Source organism: Gossypium arboreum, chromosome 5 (genome assembly GCF_025698485.1).
Source record: "Gossypium arboreum isolate Shixiya-1 chromosome 5, ASM2569848v2, whole genome shotgun sequence".
Taxonomy (NCBI): domain Eukaryota; kingdom Viridiplantae; phylum Streptophyta; class Magnoliopsida; order Malvales; family Malvaceae; genus Gossypium; species Gossypium arboreum.
This window is the reverse complement of record NC_069074.1, coordinates 44,802,996-44,827,273: the sequence shown is the minus strand read 5'-3', so window position 1 is coordinate 44,827,273 and position 24,278 is coordinate 44,802,996. Positions and strand designations below refer to the sequence as shown.

Here is a 24,278-nt window from a genome sequence, read left to right as displayed (position 1 = left end):
CCTTTAGACCTTATAATTAATTGGGGATAAAATATGACACAAAAGCCTTGTGGCTTAGTGGCAAGTAGTGTGGAGCATCCGAGGGAGGCATGGGTTGAATCCCATGGCAAGCAAGGAGCATTTATTTTGCTAATGGGGTGGCAAGAGTTGGTGTTGAATTTAAACTCGATGTTGGAGGATCCCACATTGGGAAGCTAACGTAAGAGTGGTTGTGAAGCTGGCTTTAAATAGAGGGAACCATGAGGAGAGTAAAGGTACCTTTCTTGGCTGATCCCTTTCGCTGTATGGCGTGCTCGTTTGGGTTGGGCATCGGCTAAGAGTGCTCGGAGCTTGGATTAACTCCAGTCGCCAATCAGGTGTGTATTTCTCGCTACTCTAGTTGTAGGATGGCTACTTCGGGCCGTGATAGGCTGAAAGGGGTCATGTGGGCCCAATGGGCCTACGGGCCCAATTGGATAAGTTGTTTGATTGTGTAGTAAATATTAGACTAGGCTAGGTGAATCTCATATCTGTGGCTAGATTTGGGCTAAAAGGGCCACACGAGTGTGTGGGCCCATTTAGGCCGAGAATAGGCTTTAGGCCCATTCGTATTGTTATCCTTGTTTAGAATACTTTAGTTTACCAAATTACTGAAATACCCTCAAATTGTAAAATTACCAAAGTACCCTCAATTTATAGAATTACCATTTTACTCTCGATTTACAGAATTACCGTTTTACCCTCGATTTATAGAATTATTGTTTTACCCTTGATTTACAAAATTACTGTTTTACCCTCAATTTACAAAATTACTAAAATACCCTCGGTTTACAAAATTACCAAAATACCCTCGATCAGTAAAATTACCAAAATACCTAGTCTGTAAAATTGCTAAAATACCCTTGGTTTGTAAAATTACCGAAATACCCTCAATTTGTAAAATTACCAAAATACCCCTAGTTTGTAAAATTACCAAAATACCACTGGTTTGTGAAATTACCGAAATACCCTCAATTTGTAAAATTACAAAAATACCCCTGATTTACAAAGTTACAAAAATACCCTTGACTTTCTAAAAATTATGGAAATACCATTAGTTTACAAAATTCTTGAAATACCCTTGGTTTGTAGATTTACCAAAACACCCTTGTAGGATGAAATGACTAAAATACCCTATTAGGTAAAAAGATAGTAAAGCCCTCGTAGGGTAAAGAGATCGTAAAGCCCCAGTAGGGTAAAGTGACCGTATAATACCTGTATGGTAAAATGTCGAATATGCCCTTATGTTTCGTATGGTGATGTGCTTAGGATTTACATATATTGATATTGGATTAGTTAAGTTTGAGTGACAGGCGGTGGTTATCGTAGGCGATTGATTTTGGAAACGTTTCAACTTCAACCCATAACAGGTGTGTACTAACCCTCGTAATAGCTTAGATTAATATTTGCTAAGAAGCTGAAATGCTAAAATACCAGTATTTCGGGAACTTGTAATGTTGCATTTGGGTAGATGCGATAAATACGATAAGATCGGTGTTTGGATCGATGGAACAGGTAAGAACTCAATTTTGTGCACGATGGTAAGTTGGGCCTCAATAGCCTAAAATTGGGCCCAATGGGCTTTCGGACCCATTTGGGTAGAATTGATAGAAAATGGAATTTGGAAAAGTTGCACGTTAACACGGTTAGTATTGTTGTAAAATTTGGGTTAAGTAGGCTAAATCAGCATTCGTAGGGCCCATTAGGGGTTTTGGGCCCAAAAGCCCGAATTTGATAAAGTGGGTTAAAGATCACTGTTTAAACACTCAGAAATATTGATAATTGTAATGAACATGGAAAATCCTGATATTTGGTAAAATTATGAAAATACCCTTATAATGTGAAAATGACCTATTTTGCCCTTTGTGGGCAAGTGGTGACTTGGACCTGTGTGGTTGATGATTGATTGTGAATATATGTTGGTGATATGAATGACTTGACTGTGATTGTTTATTCAAATATGGGCATGACATTCTGCATACATGACATGTTGCATTGGGTTGGGCTTTTATATGGATAGAGGAAGTGCAAAAGGGCTTATGCCCCGTTTATTGAAAAGGGCTTATGCCCCGCCATCGAAAAGGCTTATGCCCCGTTTATTGAAAAGGGCTTATGCCCCTGGGCCATCAAAAGGGCTTTGCCCGGCCATCAAAAGGGCTTTGCCCCAGTAATTAAAAAAGGCTAAGCCTCCAGATATGTGATAAAGCAGCTATGCTGCCAGAGGTGTGTTGGTTGGGTGGGTTGAATCATTCCCCACATGGTGTGTTGGTTGGTACGGGTGGAGAGTAGCGGATGGTGGGTCGAGTAGTCTCCCCAAATGGACTTGCATACATCCATTGACATTACATGTGATATTGAAATGGGCCTAAGGGCCATACCGTTTACTGTAAAGGCTTCGGCCCAATGATATGATTTATGAGAAGGCTTCAGCCCAGTGATATGATTTATGAAAAAGCTTCAGCCCAGTAACCATTAAATGAAAGGCTTCAGCCCAGTATATGTCAAGACTAAATAGGGCTTTGGCCTAGATTGTATTGATACTGTGTTTTCACTGTTTGTTTGTTATTGGGATTACACACTGAGTTTTCGTAAACTCACCCCGTTTCTAACTGTGCAGGTAATCCCTAAGCTTAGATGGTTTGGAGCTGCGAGGGACTCGGAGATGGCCACACTACTGTTTCTGTTTCTTTTAATTGCAATAAGTAGCCGATTTATTTCTTTATAAGTTTTATCTTATTAATATTATTGTTTCGTTTTGAGTTGTAATAAGGCCATTTTAATTATTTTTCTAGGATTATTTTATTTTTAATAACTTTAATCTGTTTGTTAATACATGGGCTAGACTTAGGATGTGTTTTCAAAATGATAATTGTTTTCAAAATAACACCACGCCACGATTATCCGATTTATCAAAGATTTCAACTTAAATAAATTACAACTCGATTTAACCAAGTGTGGCAATGGTTGTTGTGACAGCCCAAAATTGACCCTAGTCGGGATGTGGTTTCGGGACCACAAAACCGAGGCATAAAAATAATTTAAAATTTATTTTGATGCCTATGATATGTGTTAATTTGTGTGTGACATTTTTGATGTTTCGATTTAGTGTTATAAATGTGAATTTCACTAGAAAGGACCTAGTAGTGAAATTTGAAAGTATGATGGGGAAATGTGTGATGACTAGTTGCTCATGCATGCAAAAATAAGGGATTTGCATGTCAAATTCCCCCCAACATGAAGTGGCCGCCATGGCAAGAGAGGATGGGCAAAACATGTCATGAAACATGTTTTGTTGGTGCATTAGGGAGAAATAATAAACAAAGGTGTATGGGTAAGAAAAGAATGAAAAAAAAATGTGTGTGAGTGTGGTATTCCCCCATTGCCGTGAGTTGTAGAGAAAGAAAGAAAAATTTTGTTCATCCTTTCTTTGAGCCAAAACTAAGGAAGAAGGAGGATTTTTGCTCCATTTTTGGTTTGGAAGAGATCTAGAAGGAGATTTTGGCTATACTTGCATCAAGATTAAGGTATGTATGAGGTTGTGTCATGAGATTCATGCATGTTTTAGTTGCTAACTTGATGTTCATGTTAGCCATGGTTCAAATCCTTGTTATGCCATGGAAATGGTATTTGGCCAAGGTTGTTATTGTGTTGAAGCCATTGCATGCTAAATGTGAAGCTTGCTAATGATGCATGCAATGATGGATTGACTACTCTTGAAATTTCTTTGTAGCAATCTTGAGTAAGACATTGAATTCTTTGTTTAACCATGACCGAAGTTGAAAGAGTATGGTTGTGATGTATTCGCCATGGTGCATTCATGAGCATGATTTATGCTTGTTACTTGATTGGTAAAATTTGTGTTTGGATGGGTACGAACCCCTTGAGATTGACCTTGCACCTATATGTGTATACATGTTTGCACATGATGTATTGGCATGACATATATACTATTTCAAGGTATATATTTGCTTGTGATGATGTTTGGTTATGAAGTACATGAGAGATGTGTATTGAGCTACAATATGTAATGCGTTAGTTAGTAAAATGCATGCTGTTTTGTGTGGTATTAAGTGCATAATTGGCCTCAACATGGACATGCATATTCGCCACATGAGGGGAAATTGGTGTGCATGCATTCGGTTAGAGGCAAGCATATTGATACCTATTCTTGGCTTAGAAAATTCGCTAAGAGGAATATTAACTAATGTGTTGAGTTCGATTCGTGATTTCGTACATATGTGACTTTGATGCCTAATGAGCATATATATTGGCTAGGTATCTTGAATTCCTCTTCGATGCTCAAATGATAAAACCAATTTATTTGTTAAATTAAGCTCAAGAGCAAAGGGAAGCTAAATCCAATAAGGGAAGGAAAAAGTCGTCGAATAGTCAGTTAAATCGTTCGACCACGTCCGAGGTAAGTTTTGAGTATCGAAACTTAGATTTTGATTCGATTGAATGAAGTAATGAGCAATCGAAATTGTGACTTTGTATGTGGCTATTGAGCCGAAATGATATTTTGCTAAGGAATTGTGCATAAAAGTTGTGTTATGAAATTGAAACAAAGATGTGTATGAATGTTCGAGTGATATCGGGCTAAGCCCGAAGGTAATTGTGCAAATTGTGATACCGGGCTAAGCCCAAGGCAATTGTGCGAGTTATGATATCCGGGCTAAGCTCAAGGCAATTGTGCAAATTGTGATATCCGGGTTAAGTCCCAAGGCCTTTGTGCGGGTTACCATAACCGGCTATGTCCGAAGGCGTTTGAACGAGTAGCTATATCCGGATAAACTCGAAGGTATGTGATTCGAGAACTTTGAACTTGCTGGAAAATTTTCAGTTAATGCACTTGTGAAATTCCCAACAACAAGGTATGTTTTGTGTGTGCTTCGCACACTATGAGTAAGTGCGTATAAATATTCGCTCTAATGATAAATGAGCTATCGGCATTAACTAGGCCGTTATTTGTGTATGAATATAAGAGTTGGGATTGTGAAGTAAGCATGTCTTTGAGAAATTGTGCATATGAATTATTGTTTAGCTACTTGAATGCTATGCTTTGGTTGTGTGTATATTATGGCTCGAAACTTACTAAGCATAAATTGCTTACTCCGTTTCTTTGTTTCTCTGTTTATAGATTTTGCTCGTTATCGGATTCGGGATCATAGAAGTTGAAGTCAACCACACTATCAAAGCCCTTTTTGGTACTCCTTTAGTTGAGTTTTGGATATGGCATGTATAGGACTACTCTCGGTTGTTTTTAAGTACTTGTGATGTATATGTGTGCGGCCATGCGAAAATGGTTCGTAAAAGTGGAGTATGGAATTTGACCATATGTGGTTTGTAATTATATTTGGTTTCATGATGTGATTATGGTTTGGAATGAGAGAGTTGGTCACATGATCAGCCATTGGAATGGCTAAATATGATCATATGTTGGACCTAAGTATGACTAGACTATAGTTGGTCCATGGGAACTACAATATAGGTAAAGCCTACCTTAAAAACAGATGCTGCCAGCTGCAGTGACGTGGATGTGGAAAATCACCACAATTTGTAGGAATGGTGTTAATTAGTGAATAAATTATGCAATCGAACCTTGACGAGTCTATTTTCATATGAAAGTAACGAGACGATCATATGAACAGTATACCGAGAGATATTAAAGTTCTCGTGAGACAGGGCTAGAACAGTTTCTGGGTCCCCTGTCGTGACTTTGAAAATTTACCATAAATTATCCAGAATGAATTAGAAGTCATGCCTTATATGTGCAGATTTATTTTTTAGTCTAGTTTCATTAGAAACAAACGGCATCAGTATTGAAACCCTGTACAGAGAGATATTCAAGTTGTAACGCGCGAAGGTCAGTGTAGTCGACCCCTGTAACATGGGTGACTTTAACTAATAAACGGTACCAATTGGCCCGACCAAAAATTCTAGAAATAAATCCATGGATGTATATATGAGTCTAAATTCAGGGAAAATTTACGGAATCAGTTTCCGAGTTGTGAAACTTGAGATACGCTTTTTAAGGCGACAGCGACGCAGTTTTCCAGCTTGCCTGGAAATGTCAAATTGGTCGGTGCCATAAGTGGTTTTGGCTTGTTAACCCCTCGTGTCCGACACCGGCAACGGTCTCGGGTTCGGGGTGTTACAGTTGTGGGCATGTCTAGGATTGGATCCATTAGAAGAGCTTGGTACTTAAGCAGCCTTCATGGCTCACCTCTTCTGTTACGGATTCCTACCTGGTGCCCAGCTCCCATTCACTTTGTTAGAATAACAAAAGTCAGTTTTTAAAGCACTAAAACGAAACATGGGTTTTTAACTTCAATGTGGCACATCAGATTTGGCCATAACGTCTGGGCCGGGCTTGGGGTGTTACAGTTAGTGGTATCAGAGCTAGGTTACAAAACTCGGCTTTGGTATGGATAGCAAAAAAAATTATTGTTATTTTTTTCTTTTCTTTTTCCGAAATTGGGGTGTGACAAGGCTTTTTTTAAAATTTTGTTTTGAAATCTCTCAACGAAACTTGACTTGTTTCTGAAAAGATGTTACTGGAGGTGTGGCACACCGAGTCTCCGGCACCAAATCTATAAGTTCTCTAACTCTGTTTGCTGTTATAAATTGAAGTGCTATATTGAGCACAATACTGGAACTTTATAGTTAGAGTAAACTGTAACGCTTGAATTTAGATTTAGTATTTGTTTGGTGTGTGTTCTGGAAATGTAGAAATTGGTTGCATGTGAAATCTATCTGCTCCGATTGAAAAATGTTTTGGGTGTATGTTAGTATTATTAGTATCAGAGTGCACAACGGAAGTGTGGTGGTGTAGTCTGAGAGTGGAAAATTTCGAGGGCAAAATTTCTTTAAGGGGGGTAGAATTGTAACACCCCGACTTTGGGCCTAGAAGTATTGGGCCTTAAGTGCAGGTCCGTAAGGAGGTTGTATATAGGTATTTAATTGTGCAATGAAATAACACAATTAAATGTCTGCTTTGGTGGTTAATGGCCCTGAAAAGTGTTAGAGAAATCTTGGGTTCAAACATGGGCTTTAGCAAAAATTTTGGTATTAAGAGAAAAAAAACCTAGATGCTTGGATGAGGGTTTTTAAATTATTGTGTTAAATAAATGACACAATAAAGCTTGTAGTCTAGTGGTTGTGGCGCCATTAAGGTTGTATGGGAGCCTGGGTTCAAGCCTTGGCTCTTGCAATTTATTTTGGTTTTTTTTAAGGGAACCTAGACTTTGGCCTTTAGACCTTATAATTAATTGGGGATAAAATATGACACAAAAAGCCTTGTGGCTTAGTGGCAAGTAGTGTGTGGAGCATCTGAGGGGAGGCATGGGTTCGAATCCCATGGCAAGCAAGGAGCATTTATTTTGCTAACAGGGGGTGGCAAGAGTTGGTGTTGAATTTAAACTCTGATGTTGGAGGGATCCCACATTGGGAAGCTAACGTAAGAGTGGTTGCGAAGCTGGCTTTAAATAGAGGGAACCATGAGAAGAGTAAAGGTACCTTTCTTGGCTGATCCCTTTCGCTGTATGGCGTGCTCGTTTGGGTTGGGCATCGGCTAAGAGTGCTCGGAGCTTGGATTAACTCCAGTCGCCAATCAGGTGTGTATTTCTCGCTACTCTAGTTGTAGGATGGCTACTTCGGGCCGTGATGGGCTGAAAGGGGTCATGTGGGCCCAATGGGCCTACGGGCCCAATTGGATAAGTTGTTTGATTGTGTAGTAAATATTAGACTAGGCTAGGTGAATCTCATATCTGTGGCTAGATTTGGGCTAAAAGGGCCACAGAGTGTGTGGGCCCATTTGCGCCGAGAATAGGCTTTGGGCCCATTCGTATTGTTATCCTTGTTTAAAATACTTTAGGTTACCAAATTACTAAAATACCCTCAAATTGTAAAATTACCAAAGTACCCTTGATTTATGGAATTACCGTTTTACCCTCAATTTACAGAATTACCGTTTTACCCTAGATTTATAGAATTACTGTTTTACCCTTGATTTACAGAATTACTATTTTACCCGCGATTTACAAAATTACTAAAATACCCCCGGTTTACAAAATTACCAAAATGCCCTAGTCTGTAAAATTGCTAAAATACCCTTGGTTTGTAAAATTACCGAAATACCTTCAATTTGTAAAATTACCAAAAAACCCCTAGTTTGTAAAATTACCAAAATACCACTGGTTTGTGAAATTACCGAAATACCCTCAATTTGTAAAATTACCAAAATACCCCTGATTTACAAAGTTACAGAAATACCCTTGACTTTCTAAAAATTGTGGAAATACCATTGGTTTACAAAATTAATGAAATACCCTTGGTTTGTAGATTTACCAAAACACCCTTGTAGGATGAAATGACTAAAATACCCCTATTAGGTAAAAAGACCGTAAAGCCCCTGTAGGGTAAAGAGACCGTAAATCCCCTGTAGGGTAAAGTGACCGTAATACCCCTATATGGTAAAATGTCGAATATTGCCTTATGTTCCGTATGACTGATGTGCTTAGGATTTATATATATTGATATTGGATTAGTTAAGTTTAGTGACAGGTGGTGGTTATCGTAGGCGATTGATTTTGGAAACGTTTCAACTTCAACCCGTAACAGGTGTGTACTAACCCTAGTAATAGCTTAGATTAATATTTGCTGAGAAGCCGAAATGCTAAAATATTGGTATTTCAAGAACTTGTAATGTTGCGTTTGGGTAGATACGATAAATACGATAAGATCGGTGTTTGGATCGATGGAACAGGTAAGAACTCAATTTTGTGCACGATGGTAAGCTGGGCCTCAATGGGCTAAAATTGGGCCCAATAGGCTTTCGGATCCATTTGGGTAGAATTGATAGAAAATGGAATTTGGAAAAGTTGCACGTTAACACGGTTAGTATTGTTGTAAAATTTGGGTTAAGTAGGCTAAATCAGCACTCGTAGGGCCCATTAGGGGTTTTGGGCCCAAAAGCCCGAATTTGATAAAGTGGGTTAAAGATCATTGTTTAAACACTCGTAAATATTGATAATTGTAATGAACATGGAAAATCCTGATATTTGGTAAAATTACGAAAAAACCCTTATAATGTGAAAAATGACTGTTTTGCCCTTATGGGCAAGTGACTGACTTGGATTGTGTGGTTGACGGATTGATTGTGAATATATGTTGGTGATATGAATGACTTGACTGTGATTGTTTATTCAAATATGGGCATGACATTCTACATACATGACATGTTGCACTGTGTTGGGTTTTTATATGGATGGAGGAAGTGCAAAAGGGCTTATGCCCCAGTTTATTGAAAAGGGCTTATGCCCCACTTTACTGAGAAGGGCCTATGCCCCAGTTTATTGAAAAGGGTTTATGCCTCAGTTTACCGAAAAGGGCTTATGCCCTAGTTTATTGAAAAGGGCTTTGCCCCAGTTTACCGAAAAGGGCTTTGCCCTAGTTATTAAAAGAGGCTAGGCCTCTAGATATATGATAAAGCAGCTATGCTGCCAGTGGTGTGTTGGTTAGGTGGGTTGAATCATTCCCCACATGGTGTGTTGGTTGGTACGGGTGGAGAGTAGCGGATGGTGGGTCGAGTAGTCTCCCCAAATGGACTTGCATACATCCATTGACATTACATGTGATATTGAAATGGGCCTAAGGCCCATACCGTTTACAGTAAAGGCTTCGGCCCACTGATATGATTTATGAAAAGGCTTCGGCCCAGTGATATGATTTATGAAAAGGCTTCAGCCCAGTAATCGTTAAATGAAAGGCTTCGGCCCTAGTATATGTCAAGACTAAATAGGGCTTTGGCCCAGATTGTACTGATACTGTGTTTTCACTGTTTATTTGTTATTGGGATTACACACTAAGTTTTCGTAAACTCACCCAGTTTCTAAATGTGCAGGTAATCCCTAAGCTTAGATGGTTTGGAGCTGCGAGGGACACGGAGATGGCCACACTACTATTTCTGTTTCTTTTAATTGCAATAAGTAGCCAATTTATTTCTTTATAAGTTTTATCTTATTAATATTATTGTTTGGTTTTGAGTTGTAATAAAGCCATTTTAATTATTTTTACGGGATTATTTTATTTTAATAACTTTAATCATTTGTTAATAAATGGGCTAGACTTAGGACGTGTTTTCAAAATGATAATTGTTTTCAAAATAACACCACGCCACGATTATTCGATTTATCAAAGATTTCAACTTAAATAAATTACAACTCGATTTAACCAAGTGTGGCAATGGTTGTGGGCATGTTTAGGATTGGATCCATTAGAAGAGCTTGGTACTTAGCGCCTTCATGGCTCACCTCTTACATTCTGATTCCTACCGGTGCCTAGCTCCCATTCACTTTGTTAGCTTAACAAAAGTCGGTTTTTAAATCACTAAAATGAAACATGGGTTTTTAACTTCAATGTGGCACATCAGATTCGGCCATAACGTCTGGGCCGAGTTTTGGGTGTTACAAGTGAGGTGCTCAGAGATGTCAGTGTATGAAGCCGCCACATGAACTGGACGAGAGGGTGGTGGTGGCTGAGTCGGTGGGTCCTTGTGCTGTGGGGGGACATCATCAGGAATGTCCTCGTAGGCTTCCTCCTCGGTAGATTGGGCGAGACGATATTGGGGACGGTAGGTTCTTCGGTACCTCTCGATCATCCTCATGCTAAGCATGCTCGAGATGCCTTGTGGAGACATCTGGCCGATGAGGGTGAGGGAAGATTCTTGGGCCGCGGTGTTGAGGAGCCCGAAGTGCCGCGCTAGCGAAGTCACATAGGGGCCGATGGAAATGACCCCCTTCCTATGCCACTCCGTCTGGTGCTGAATCGCGAGGGCGATGAAATTGGTAAGGTCAATGATGTGCCCGTGCGACATGCACCATAAGAAGTAGGCATCGTGGGTGTTGATGACGCCAGTGCTCTCTCGCCTCCTCATAATCTTGTGAGCTAAAATAGCGTGTAAGTACCTCAGGGATGGTGGGAGAACTGATGCCTTGGAGTGGCTAGGATTATAGGAGGCCGCGCCAGGGGCCAAAGTGTGCCAGCACTTCGAGGGGGAGAAGTGTATTTGGCGACTGAGAGTGTCTAAATCATTCCTCTCATTGAACTCCTTCGTATATAAGCCCAGTGCAGCACTGAACTTTGGGACGCTTAGTTGCCAGATTAATCCATCTAAGCGAAATTGAACTGTGCCGGGATCATCGTAGTTCGTCATTACGGTTTGAAGATGAAATGTTGAGCATAGTTCTATCGTGAGCTCAAGGTATGTTAGCTCGATAATCCCAAAGAATAGCTCCCAAGGGTCGGTGGTTAGGAGGGCTCGAATCAAATCAACCAATTGAACTTGTTCTACAGTAGCCCAGTCGATACAGCGGCCTGCAATTAAAGGTTGAGCCCGAAGTAATTGGAACAGTTCTTCCTGGGGCCCTCGGGGGAACTGTAGGAGAGGGTGACGAATTTTTGCGGTTGGACCTGCGGAAGAGGACGCTCCCTTCCTCTTCTTTGAAGCAGGTATGACGATTTTCTTTCCTCTTGAAGACGACATTGTGTACCTAGAAGTGGAAACATCAATTCATCTTTTTGATGAGTGGATAATTTATAATATATAAAAGGAATGCGACTAAATTCAAAAAGGAAAATGCATAAATATATTCAGCCACAATTACTAAATTCAATTAAAACAATAAGTTCAATAACCCATTTCTTTGTGGCATGAGCATGGTGATATAAGTAAAAATGGCAAGGAATGGAATGCAAAATACTATATGAATGAAAAGAGATGTCAACACAATATGCATGATTATTTCAACTATCCTAGCCATGAATATTCACTTCTAACTAATTAATTGAAGTGTAGGAATCATGTAATGAGTAAGATTTTAAACATGAGAAAGATGATAACTTGTTTGATAAATGAAATTTATGTGATTATTAATATGGAAATAACATGAAAAATATAGATTAATATGATAAATAGCATTATAAATCAGTGAAATAAAAGAAAAAGGAGTAAACAAATGCAAAGGGAAGAGATTGGGCATCGAGAATAGAGTTGTAGGCAGCGCACAGGTGTAGCAGGAAGGCCATGTGAACTTGCAGCGGCTAGGGTTAGGGTTTTTGAATGGGGAAGAAAGTAAATAGTGCAGGGTATTTATAAATTTTGGGCCACACGGCCATGGCACACACCTGTGTTCCCCAATTTTTGCCTGTGTGTTTCGCGTTTTTCCTATTTGGGCTCATCTAAAATTCACCCCACGCCCGTGTACCTCAAGCGTGTGGGTTCACACGACCATGTTGCATGATCGTGTCTAGCTTCGTTCACGCCCGTGTGTGCAAGCCCCACGCCCGTGTTAATTTGACAGGTTCAACCACGGGTGTTGGACACGGGTGTGTCGCACATCCGTGCTAGTTTCTCAGTTTCAACCACGGGTCTTTCACATGGCCGTGTCGCACGCCCGTATTGTTTTAGCAGGCTTGACCATGGCCATGTCGCACGGCTGTGGTGTTGTATCGTAGCCCGTGTTGGGGAAATCCTTGCCCTATTTTCACATGGCCATAAGCACGCCCGTGTGCTTGGCCGTGTCTCTGTGGAAAACCTGTATTAAAGAGCTCCGTTAGTAAGTTAAATGTTGAAGACTAACCTTTGGAAGAAGTTAATACAGTTAGTGCTCGGGTTGCCTCCCGAGAAGCGCTTATTTATAGTCTAAGCTTGACTTACCTCTCCATTGAATGATCATGGTGGTTTGAGGAGTTTATACTCCTCATTCCTACTATTAATCTGAAAATAAGGTTTTAAACGGGTATTGTTTACCATAAAAGTTCTGAACTTGGGATGACTCACTTCCACCGTACTGAATGGAAAAATACAGAGTACCTTAAGAGGGATTTCCTCATTCGGTGTGGTAGTGACAATGTGGGGATCTGTGGCATCTAATAAGACTTTATCACCAACATTAAGTTGATTTGGAGAGGTATCGGGCTTGTTCTGGCGTAGTTTTGGTTTATCGTGTGTTCTCAGTTTATGTGTTCGCCATTCATCTAGCTCCTCTATTTGCAGCCTTCTTTCTTCATGAATAGAACCTTTACCGTTGTTTATGAGTGGCTCATGTACTTCCTTCAGACTTATCTCTTGCAAAGTGGGTTGTATTATGTGGTCAGTTTTAATAGAATGGTTTAGACGATCACCTTCAATTTCTGATGTGTTGTCAGAATTGCGAGCTTGAAGGGTGAGTGTTTCGTCTCCTACGTGATGCGTGAGCTCACCGATGCCAGCATCAATAATTGTTTTAGTAGTTTCTGAAAAGGGGCTTCCTAGGATTAAAGGAGTATTGTTATCCTCCTCTATGTCTAAAACAATGAAGTCAACGGGAAATATAAATTTATTGATTTTGACTAGAACATCTTCAATAATGCCCCTAGGAAATCTTATAGTTTTATCTGCTAATTGAATGCTCATCCTAGTCTATTTGGGTTTCCTGAGACCTAGTTGCTTGAATATTTTAAAAGGCATGACGTTGATACTAGCCCCTAAATCAGCTAATGCATTATTAACATCTAAACTACCAATTAAGCAAGGAATCGTAAAACTCCCTGGATCTTTTAGTTTGTTAGGTATCTTATTTTTCAGAATAGCTGAGCACACTGCATTTAGCTCCACATGCGATGCCTCGTCCAACTTCTGCTTATTTATTTAAAGCTCTTTTAAAAATTTCATTGCGTTTGGCATCTGTGATAGAGCTTCAATAAACGGTAAGATAATATGTAATTTTTTTAAGAGTTTAAGGAATTTACCAAAGCGGTCCTTCTTGTTTCGTTGGGGTATGGTACACGAGGTTTATATTTGACATTCACTGATTTGTTTGTATTTTGATCTACCTCACCTTAACCTTTGCTTACCATAGTTTCTTCCTGCGGTTCTGGTTCGGCTCCACAAATCCTTCTTCATCTTGAACATTAATTGTGTTGAGGTGTTTGATCGCTTGATTTCATGATAGGTTTTAAATATTTATAATTACTCGTTCTTGAAGTAACTATTATCGTGATGTAGGCAAGTGTACCTATCGAACAGTAGTATAGTTTTAGCAAGACCAGATTGTCGAACCCAAAGGAACTAAAAGTACTAGTAATGACTGTCTTTTTATTATCTAGCCTAAGAATAAAGAGGTATTTGTTTTAACTAACTAATTATCTAAACTAAGAATGCACAGAGAAAAGAATTAGGGAATTGCTTTTGGGAAAAATCGATTGACTTAAGACAATACCTAAGGAAAAATCCACCTAGACTTGTTATTCTGGCTCCGAATCGGATGATTTATTCATTCAACTTATTCCATAGAGATCTCTAAGTTATGTTATTATCCCTATTCAAGACTAATAACATCTAAAGCCTAGATTGAATAATTGAGACTTTTCTCTAATTAACACTCTAGGGTTGCATTAACTCGATCTATGGATCCCCTTATTAGGTTTCACCCTAATCCGGTAAAATCTTGTCACCCTATGCCTAGGCGCGCAACCAACTCCGCTTAAGTATGACAAATGTACTCTTAGACAGGGTCTATTCCTCCTCTAAATAAGAGCATGTCTTGAATCAGTATCCTGGGATATCAAAACAAGAATTAAGAACACATAATTAAGAACAAGTTAAATATTTATCATACGATTCAGAAAATAATAACAAGATTCGTCTTAGGATTCATTCCCCTTAGGTATTTAGGGGTTTTAGTTCATAACTAAATAAGAAAACATCACAGAAGAATAAAAAATACAAAACATAAAGAAAACCCAAAACTCCTAAAGTGAAATTGAGGAGAGATCTTCAGTCTTGATGATGAATCCGGCTTCACAGATGGATCAATTGGCTTCTTTGGAGTAATTCCTTACTCCCCCTTCTCCGTTTCCCTTTTTTTCCTCCTCTATAGTGTATTTATAGGCTTTGGAATGCCTAAAAACCCTTAAAATTGGCCTTTTCCGAATTGGACTTAACTTGGGCTCGGCATGGACACGCCCGTGGCACACGCTCGTGTTCGATTACTTCAGGCTGTGTTCGAGCCTACCAAATTGACATGGCCGTGTGGTTTGCCCGTGTGAGGTGGTCTAGGCCTTATTAATTTCGTACTTTGGCCCATTTTCTCCGTTTTTGGCCCATTTCTCGTTTCTTTCGCTCTCCTATGCTCTCATAAGTATAAAACATGAAATTAAAGCATTAGGAGCATCGAATTCACCAATTCTAATGAGAAATCATCCATAAAATGCATTAAACATGGGGTAAAAATAGGTATAATTTGCGGTTTATCAAATAACCCTACACTTAAGCATTTGCTTGTCCTCAAGCAAAACTTCTCATATCATAATCAAAATAAATTCTTCTCAACTTATAATTTCTTTTCACAATATCTCACATTAATCCATAAGTAATCATACATTGAGAATTTAACTAAAAGAACATAAAAGTTCCAAACATTCCAAGTTGAGCATTGTAATCATGCAAACATAGGTGTCTCCCCTCATTTAAGTAATTACCTTTGATTCAGAATATCACAGAGTTTCACATCCTTACTAAAGATTCACTCAAATTACTTGAGGTGTTTAAGGACAATAAATGAAGCACTCAATAGTCAATAATGAGAAGTCATTACCTTAGGCTTGCATGAAAATCAAATCTCCACCACTATAATTTAAGATGATACATCAATCAAAAGGTCTTTAGAGGGTTGTAATGAGGCTTGGTTAGGGGGTGTGGTCACAAGCTGAAAGAAAAGGTTAGAATTGAGATTGAATTAAAAAATTACTTAACTAGAAAAAGAGTTAACCTTCACTTGCGTACAACAGAGCTTCTTCTCAGAATATGAAATTACAAATATGAATACATAGTTTCTTCTTTTTGTTTTTAAGAACAAGTTAAATAATCAAACAAGACATAGCTAAGCAATTTCCTCAACTCAAATCCTGACAAAAAATAGGAATCAAATTAATTTAGGAGATTTCAACAATAATGGGTTAAGGGTTAATATTGAGTTTAATACAAGGAATGGCTTGTTAGGCTTAAGGGGGTTTACTAGGGGTTAATCGTGGAGGTAGGCTTTTCATGGCATGAGTGAGTTAATCCTAAGTGCCTTAATCATTTTGACATATCAAATCAAATGGTGTGGTTTCGACATCCATAATCAAGCAAGTTCTAGAATAACAGTTCAATACTAATGCACCCAAAGCAATAATGAAAGTGAGTATGAAAGAATTAATAGATGCTCAAAAGCCTCAAAAATCTCACAAATGTTATGGCTTTTTGATGTTTAGACTCGTGAATTCCAATTCAAAGTAATACCTGGACTTGGGGAAATAACCTATAATTTTAAATTCTTAAAAGTCAACTCATCATGCTTGATTCTCTAATGTCTTAAAGTTTAAACAATCAATGTATAAATGCCTATGTTTTAATTCAAGATATATCAAACAAAATCATAAATCAATTAAAATTTATCCTAAATATGATATGAAAGCTTTTCAAGAGAACAAGGCAATCATTCAGGGATTTTTCTGATAATGAAATAAATACCCCCTATACTTAAGATGTACATTGCCCTCAATGTACAAAGATAGATAGGGAGAGAAGTGAAACTTCCTATATTAAGAATGGATGATATTCCTGGATTGACGAGATCGAGTATTGGAGATAACTCTGGATGGCAAGCTTTACTATGAAGGTAAGCCGTTGTTAAAAGGAAAACAAATGAATCTTAAAAACTTAATGAGAGAAAAATAAAATAGGATAATTATTCTAATTTTTCAACTGGCACGGTCGATGCACATGCCCGCGTGGTTCGTGTCCCGTCCGTGTTCGTCGCGAATTGTGATGTCGTCACACGACCTTCTCGCACGCCCATGTGTATAGGCCGTGTGGCTACATGATCATGTCACACGACCGTGTCTGGTGTGGTTCACTTCTCTCATGGTCATGTAGGTTTTTGCACGCCCGTGTCATTCTAACAGTGTTGTCCACGGGTGCTAGACACAGGCATGCCACACGCCCGTGTTTATTTGGCAGATTAGACCACGGCCATGTCGCACGGCTGTGGCGTTTTATCGCAACCCGTGTTTGGGGAAACCTTCTACCCTGTTTCTGCACGGCCATATCACACGGCCGTGTTTCTAACCGTGTGCTAGGCTGTGTGGAGTTGGGAACCTATGCTTTAAGTACTTTGTTAGTGACCTAAATGTTTAAAACTTGAAATGTAAATAATTTAAAACCGTTAGTATTCGGGTTGCCTCCCGAGAAGCGCTTGTTTATAGTCTAAGCTGGACTGTTACCTTGTTGGTTTATTCAGGGCGGTTTGTGAAGTCGTAGCTCCTCTCCATCGACTTTAAAATTCTTACCATTATAAAGTTTGAGACGGTGTCCATTTACTTTGAAAGTATCGTATGATGGGTGACTTACCTCTATTGTGCCATATGGAAGAACAGATTGAATTACGAAGGGTCCTAACCATCGTGATTTTATTTTCCAGGGAAACAATTTGAGTCTTGAGTTGTATAGTAAGACGAGATCTCCAACTTCAAATTGTTTTCGTTGCTTTAAACGAACGTCATGGCGCCGCTTTGTTGCTTCCTTGTATAGGCTTGAATTTTCATGTGCATTGGCTCGCCATTCATCAAGCTCGTTCAGCTACATCAACCTATTTTTTCCTGCAAGTTCGGGATAAAGGTTTAGGAATTTAATAGCCCAAAAAGCTTTATGCTCTAGTTTGAATGGTAGATGACAAATTTTTCCATAAACAAGTCTGTAAGGTGATGTCCTAATAGGAGTCTTAAAAGCTGTTCTGTAAGCCCATAAGGCATCGTGTAACACCCCAAACCCGGCCTAGACGTTATGACCGGATCTGATGTACCACATCGAAGCGTTCAAAACATTCCGTATTACTTAGTTGGAAAACTTAGTTGGTGTTGTAAAAGACACTTTTAAAAGTAAGTTAAAGTGAATGGAAGCTGTGCACCAGGTAGGAAACCAGGAAGAAGAGGAGGTGAGTCCGTCGGACTGCTTAAGTACCAAGCTCCCTTCGGATCCAATCCTAGACATGCACACTGCCATTGCCACACTCTAACATCTCGTATAATTTTGAGAAAACCGTTTGGTTAGGTCCATCTTAAGAAAATGATTAAGGTTGAAAACGTTTGCTTAGCGGAAGTCTTACTCGTATTCGTGTTATTTTGAAATCACTTAATGTTTTTGAAAACGCGTCCTAGAGCTAATCTATTTCGTTAGTTATCATAGATCAGTTTTATCATAATGGAATTAAATAATAAAGAAACAACCCAAACCATAAAAATAATTAGCGGCCTTATTACAAAAAAAAACCCAAAACCATAAATGAAAATATGGAAAATCTAGTTCACCAGAATAAAATGAATTTGCAGAAAACGTGTGGCCACTCCGAATCCCTGCCAGCTCCAAGTCCACCAACTAGGGCTCACCTGCAAGGATGGAAGAAAAAGGGGTGAGTTTGGGCAAAGTCAGTGTATACAGAAACCCATCCAAAGCCCAAATCAGCTCGAGCCCATTGGGCCTAAGCCCCATTCAGATAACGATTACAAAGTGGACGGAAGCCCTTTTGAATCTGAGAGCAAGGCCTTAGCCCTTTTTACATAACGGTGTGGCCCATAGGCCCAGTTCGATAACATAGGTAACAATAGTAGTAATGCATGCAAACCCATCTAGGAGGCTACTCAACCCACCAACCGCTACACCGCCTGCATCAGCCCTACACTCCATGTGGGAATATCTCAACCCACCCAACCCTACACTCCACAGTTAAAGAACGCACTCAAATATCGATAAGTTGAGGCAAAGCCTCCGAGACGTGGATGAACCACTTTCAATACTTCCTCCATCAATACCCCAATCCCATGCAACATATATTAATAAAGCATATCATGTACAATACAGTATTAATCAATCATGCAGTTTAGCCAATTTAAACCCTAGGGGTATTTCGGTAATTATGCTCTTTAGGGGTAATTTCGTACTTACGCAACTACACAAGCTACTACAGTAATTATTTAGCAGTTTTATGCAATTTGGTTCAATCATCTAACTAACATGCTACTTTGCCCATCTCTTACCCATATTGGTCTGTAAGCCCATTAGGCCCAGTTTTGGCCCATCTGGCCCCTTTTTCCGAAGTACGCTAAAATGTCACACGAACTTACTTACCACTTTGTGGTGCTAGATCTAACAATTACTCCACGTCTTGAGAGCATTCGCATACTCACAAGCCCATGAAATGCCGGAATTTCGGCATTTCAGCTTTTGCCGAATTGAACTAAGAAAGAGTGTTCGGTACACACCTGATTCGCGGCGACTGCTACTGAGATCTCTTCCGATGTCCTACAATTTATTAGCACAGTTCTTATTTACAAACCATAATCACTAAACCCCAAAACTTACTTATCCATGATCGAACCATGTCCCTAAAAGCCTTTGAAACCTTACCTTTTTGCCAAAATCGATAGCTAGCTCCGAATCTGATTGTTCCAATGATTCACGCTTTTGATCCAACACTTAAGAAGACTTTAATCACCGAAAGAAAACATCAGTTACAAACCCTTAAAGCCTTATGCTCAAATTGAGAGCCTCCCTAATTTTTAGGGACTTCGGCTTTTCCTAACATCGTAAAATAAGAACAGATCTGAGATGATAAGTACTTACCCCTTACTCCTACTTGATTTCCACGCAATCCGGTGCAGATTTATCCTTAGAACAATGGTAAAACCCGAATCCAGGGGTTGAAGAAGTTTCGGCTATAAGCCCCTAAACCAATGGTACTTTCGGCTTTTGGGTGGTGAAGGAGATGACGATATGAGGCTATGACCTTGAAGTAGAATTGCCGTCAGGTATCTAGGATTAAGAAAAGATAATCGTAGATTAATAAAAACAAAAGAACATAGAAGGACCTGGTTTTGAAGAAATCGGCACAAGCAGTGATCACAGGATTTTGGCTTTTGCGACTTCGGCAAAAGTGCTGATGAATAGCAGGTTTGATGGACGGCTTTGGAGAAGGAAGTAGAGAAAGAAGAATAGGATAGGTGAAAGTTTGGCTAGAGAGGAGCAGAGAGAAAAGAAAACCCTTGTGGTGCTCGAAAGAAGAAAACAAAGACCTCACAAAGCCCTAGGTGCCGAAATATTAACCTAAACCCTCTGCCGAATTTTCCTCTTCAATTCCCTAAATTCGCCAACTCGATCTCTCACCAAATCCTTAAATCTCTCCCTTATCACTCCTTAATCCAAGTGTTTGGGTGATCCAAACTCTCCTTTAGCGTAATCCACCGACTCCAACACTACCCTCCCGCACTTAAAATAAATGCATCTATTTGTCAACACAGGAATCGATCCCATGCCTCCTCAAAGCTCCACACGCCACCTTTTAGGAGCCTAGTGGCGTCACCCTGGCCACTTTACCAAGGCTCTTTTTGTGATGCAATTTGCCCATAACTCTATACAAGGACCATCTAGCCAGAACCCCTAACTCCTAAGTCCAAAAATTCAAAAATTCAACCGGGTTTTGGCCAACACATGGGCCTTCTATAAGCCCATTTACCTACTCAAAATATTAATTTCCCATCCGAATACAAAATTTTAAAATCTTTACAAAATATTGAAAACCGCGAATAAATCCGAAAATCAGGATGTTACAACCCTACCCTCCTTAAAGAAATTTCGACCTCGAAATTTTACCTTATTAGAACAGTTGAGGGTACTGTTGACGCATAGCCTCCTCAGTCTCCCAAGTAGCTTCTTCCTTGCCATGGTTCCTCCAAAGTACTTTCACTAGTGGAACTGATTTCCTTCTCAACACTATGACGTCACGATCAAGTATTTGCACAGGTTCCTCTTCGAAGGTTAAATCTGACTGTACTTTGATTTCTGCAACTGGTATGATATGAGTTGGGTCAGATCGATACCGCCTCATCATGGATACATGAAAAACGTCGTGGATACGATGCAGTAATGGTGGTAACTCTAGCTGATAAGCCACTGGTCCAACCCACTTAACAATTCGGTAAGGCCCAATAAACCGTGGGCTCAACTTACCCTTCTTACCAAATCTCAAAATTTTCTTCCAAGGGGAAACCTTCAAGAAAACCATATCCCCAACAGCGAACTCAATCTCCTTGCGCTTCAGATCCGTATACGACTTCTGTCTATCGGATGCCTCCTTTAACCGATCCCTTATTAGCCTAGCCTTGCTTTCAGTGTCTGCGACCAATTCCGGTCTAAGTACTCGTTGTTCACCCAACTCTGTCCAACACGTCGGCGTACGACATCTTCGCCCATAAAGCGCTTCATATGGTGCCATCTGAATACTTGCTTGATAGCTGTTATTGTAGGAAAACTCCACCAATGGCAAGTAGTCCTCCCAACTTCCACGAAAATCAATGATACAACCTCTCAACATATCCTCCAGAACCTGAATAACCCTTTCTGACTATCCATCTGTCTATGAGTGAAACGCAGTGCTAAAATCCAATCGTGTACCCAACGCTTCCTGCAACTTCCGCCAAAACCGAGATGTAAACCTAGGGTCTCGATCAGAAATTATCGACACTGGCACCCCATGCAGTCGCACTACCTCCGCCACATATAATTGGACAACTTTTGCAGTGAGTAGTCGGTACGAACAGGTATGAAATGAGCAGATTTTGTTAACCTATCCACAACTACCCACACCGAATCTTTCTTGGTGGGTGTCAAAGGTAACCCACTCACAAAGTCCATTGTTACTCTTTCCCACTTCCATAGCAGAATTTTCACAGGTTGCAGTAATCCGGAAGACAATTGGTGCTCAGCCTTAACCTGCTGGCACGTCAGACATTTCCCAACAAATTCAGTCACCTCTCGTTTTAATCCGGGCCACCAGTACACTTCTCGCAAGTCTCGATATAACTTATTCCCTCCAGGATGCATGGCACAGAGTCCACCATGAGCCTCTTTTAGAATTAACTGCCTCAATTCAGGGTCCTTTGGAATACAAACCCTTCCACGAAAGCACAGAACTCCTTCAGTGTTCAACCTAAAATCCTCGTTCTCACTATTCTTAACTTGCTGGACCCGAAGAGCTAATGAATCGTCCTTCAACTGTTTTTCCTTAATCTACTCAGTCCAAGTAGGCCTTACATGCAGTTCTACCAACAAGCTTCCATCGTCGTACAGACTTAAACGTGTGAATAAGGCTCCCAATTCAGTAACAACCCTTCGACTCAACGCATCCGCCACCACATTAGCCTTTCCTGGGTGGTACTCTATCGAATAGTCGTAGTCTTTAAGCAACTCCACCCATCTTCGTTGCCTAAGGTTCAACTCCTTCTGAGTCAACAAATAATTTAGGCTCTTATGATCGTGTATATGATGCACTTTTCCCCATATAAGTAGTGTCTCCAAATTTTTAACGCAAAAATCACATTGCTAGCTCCAAATCATGCGTAGGGTAATTCACCTCATGAGCCTTAAGTCGTCGCGATGCATAGCGACCACCTTGCCCTCTTTCATCAAGACGCAACCTAACCCCACATGCAACGCATCATTTGTATCTGATAAAGTCCTTCCTGACACGGTTGAATCAACACCGGTGCTTGATCAATACCTTTTTCAACCGATCAAAAGCTTTTTGCTGTTTCTCGGTCCAGACAAATGGTACTCCTTTCCTTATGAGTTTTGTCAAGGGTGCCACCATTACCGAGAAACCCTCCACGAACCTTCTGTAGTAACCTGCTAACCCTAGAAAACTCCGAATTTCTGATACTGACCTAGGTGGCTTCCATTCCAGAATTGCTTCAATTTGACGAGAATCCACCTTAATCCCCTCGGCAGAGACCACATGCCCTAGGAAAGTTACCTCCCTCAACCAGAATTCACACTTGCTGAATTTCGCATAGAGCTCCTTTTCCCTTAACATTTGCAGCACAATACGGAGATGCTCATCATGCTTCGCCTCCGTTTCAGAGTATACCAGGATATCATCGATAAAGACAACTACGAACCAATCCAAGTAAGGTTGGAATACTCGATTCATCAGATCCATAAAAGTTGCAGGTGCGTTCGTCAGCCCAAACGGCATGACCACAAACTCATAATGTCCATATCGAGTTCGGAATGCTATCTTATGAATGTCCCCTTCTTTTACCCTTAGCTGATGGTATCCAGAACGAAGATCGATTTTGGAGAATACCGAAGCTCCCCTAAGTTGATCAAACAGATCGTCAATCCTTGGTAGTGGATACTTATTCTTAATCGTCAGTTTGTTCAACTGGCGATAATCGATGCACATGCGCATCGTTCCATCCTTTTTCTTCACAAACAGGACTGGTGCTCCCCAAGGAGACACACTAGGCCTAATGAAGCCTCTATCTAACAACTCTTGAATTTGAGCCTTTAGTTCCACTAACTCCTTCGGTGCCATCCTATAGGGTGCAATTGATATTGGAGCTGTTCCAGGCAAGAAATCGATTCCAAACTCAACTTCCCGATTCGGAGGTAATCCAGGAAGCTCTTCTGGAAAAACATCCCAGAATTCCCTAACAGTTCTGATGGTCTCCACAGTCAGATCCTAAGTTTCAACTTGGCTTACCAAAGCCAGATATGCCTCGCACCCCTTGTGCATCAGTTTCTCAGCCCTCAACGCCGATACTACATTGGATATGTAATCCCTCCGTTCTCCAATAATCATTACCTCTTCATCATTGACAGTCCTTAACACCATCCTCTTAGCTGCACAATCCAAAGTTGCCTTATGCTTGGTCAACCAATCCATCCCTAGTATCAAATCGAATTCTTCAAGTGGTAACTCCATCAAATCCCCACAGAAAACCCTGCCTTCAACCTCCAGAGGCACCTCCTTGAAGAGTTTCTCTACCTTAACCGAATGACCTAAAGGACTTATCACAGACACCTCACACACAGTCTCCTCGAAGTGTACACCCAGTGCCCCAGAAATGTTATATGCCACATATGAATGGGTTGATCCCACATCAATCAGAGCAGTATAAGGTACACCATAGATAAAAAACGTACCAGTTATGACATCAGGTGTGTCACCCTCCTCGCAGCGACGAACAGCATACACCAAAGCTGGCTGACGAGCATCCGCATTACCAATACCCCTGCCGGGTGCCCCACGTCCACGACCATTACCACCGCGACCTTGTCCACGACCTCTTGGCAGTGGTGGTCCATCCCTCACAGGTTGAGCCGATCGCACAGCCCCTTGTTCGGC

General features: G+C 40.3%; 1 long non-coding RNA gene across 1 annotated transcript; it reads left to right on the top strand.

Moving 5' to 3' along the window:
- The first annotated feature begins 253 nt into the window (after positions 1 to 253).
- LOC128292873 (uncharacterized) lies at positions 254 to 2,787 on the top strand. Its single transcript, XR_008282837.1, has 2 exons — positions 254 to 356; positions 2,636 to 2,787. It is a non-coding gene; the product is annotated as an uncharacterized LOC128292873 (long non-coding RNA).
- The last annotated feature ends 21,491 nt before the right edge of the window (positions 2,788 to 24,278 follow it).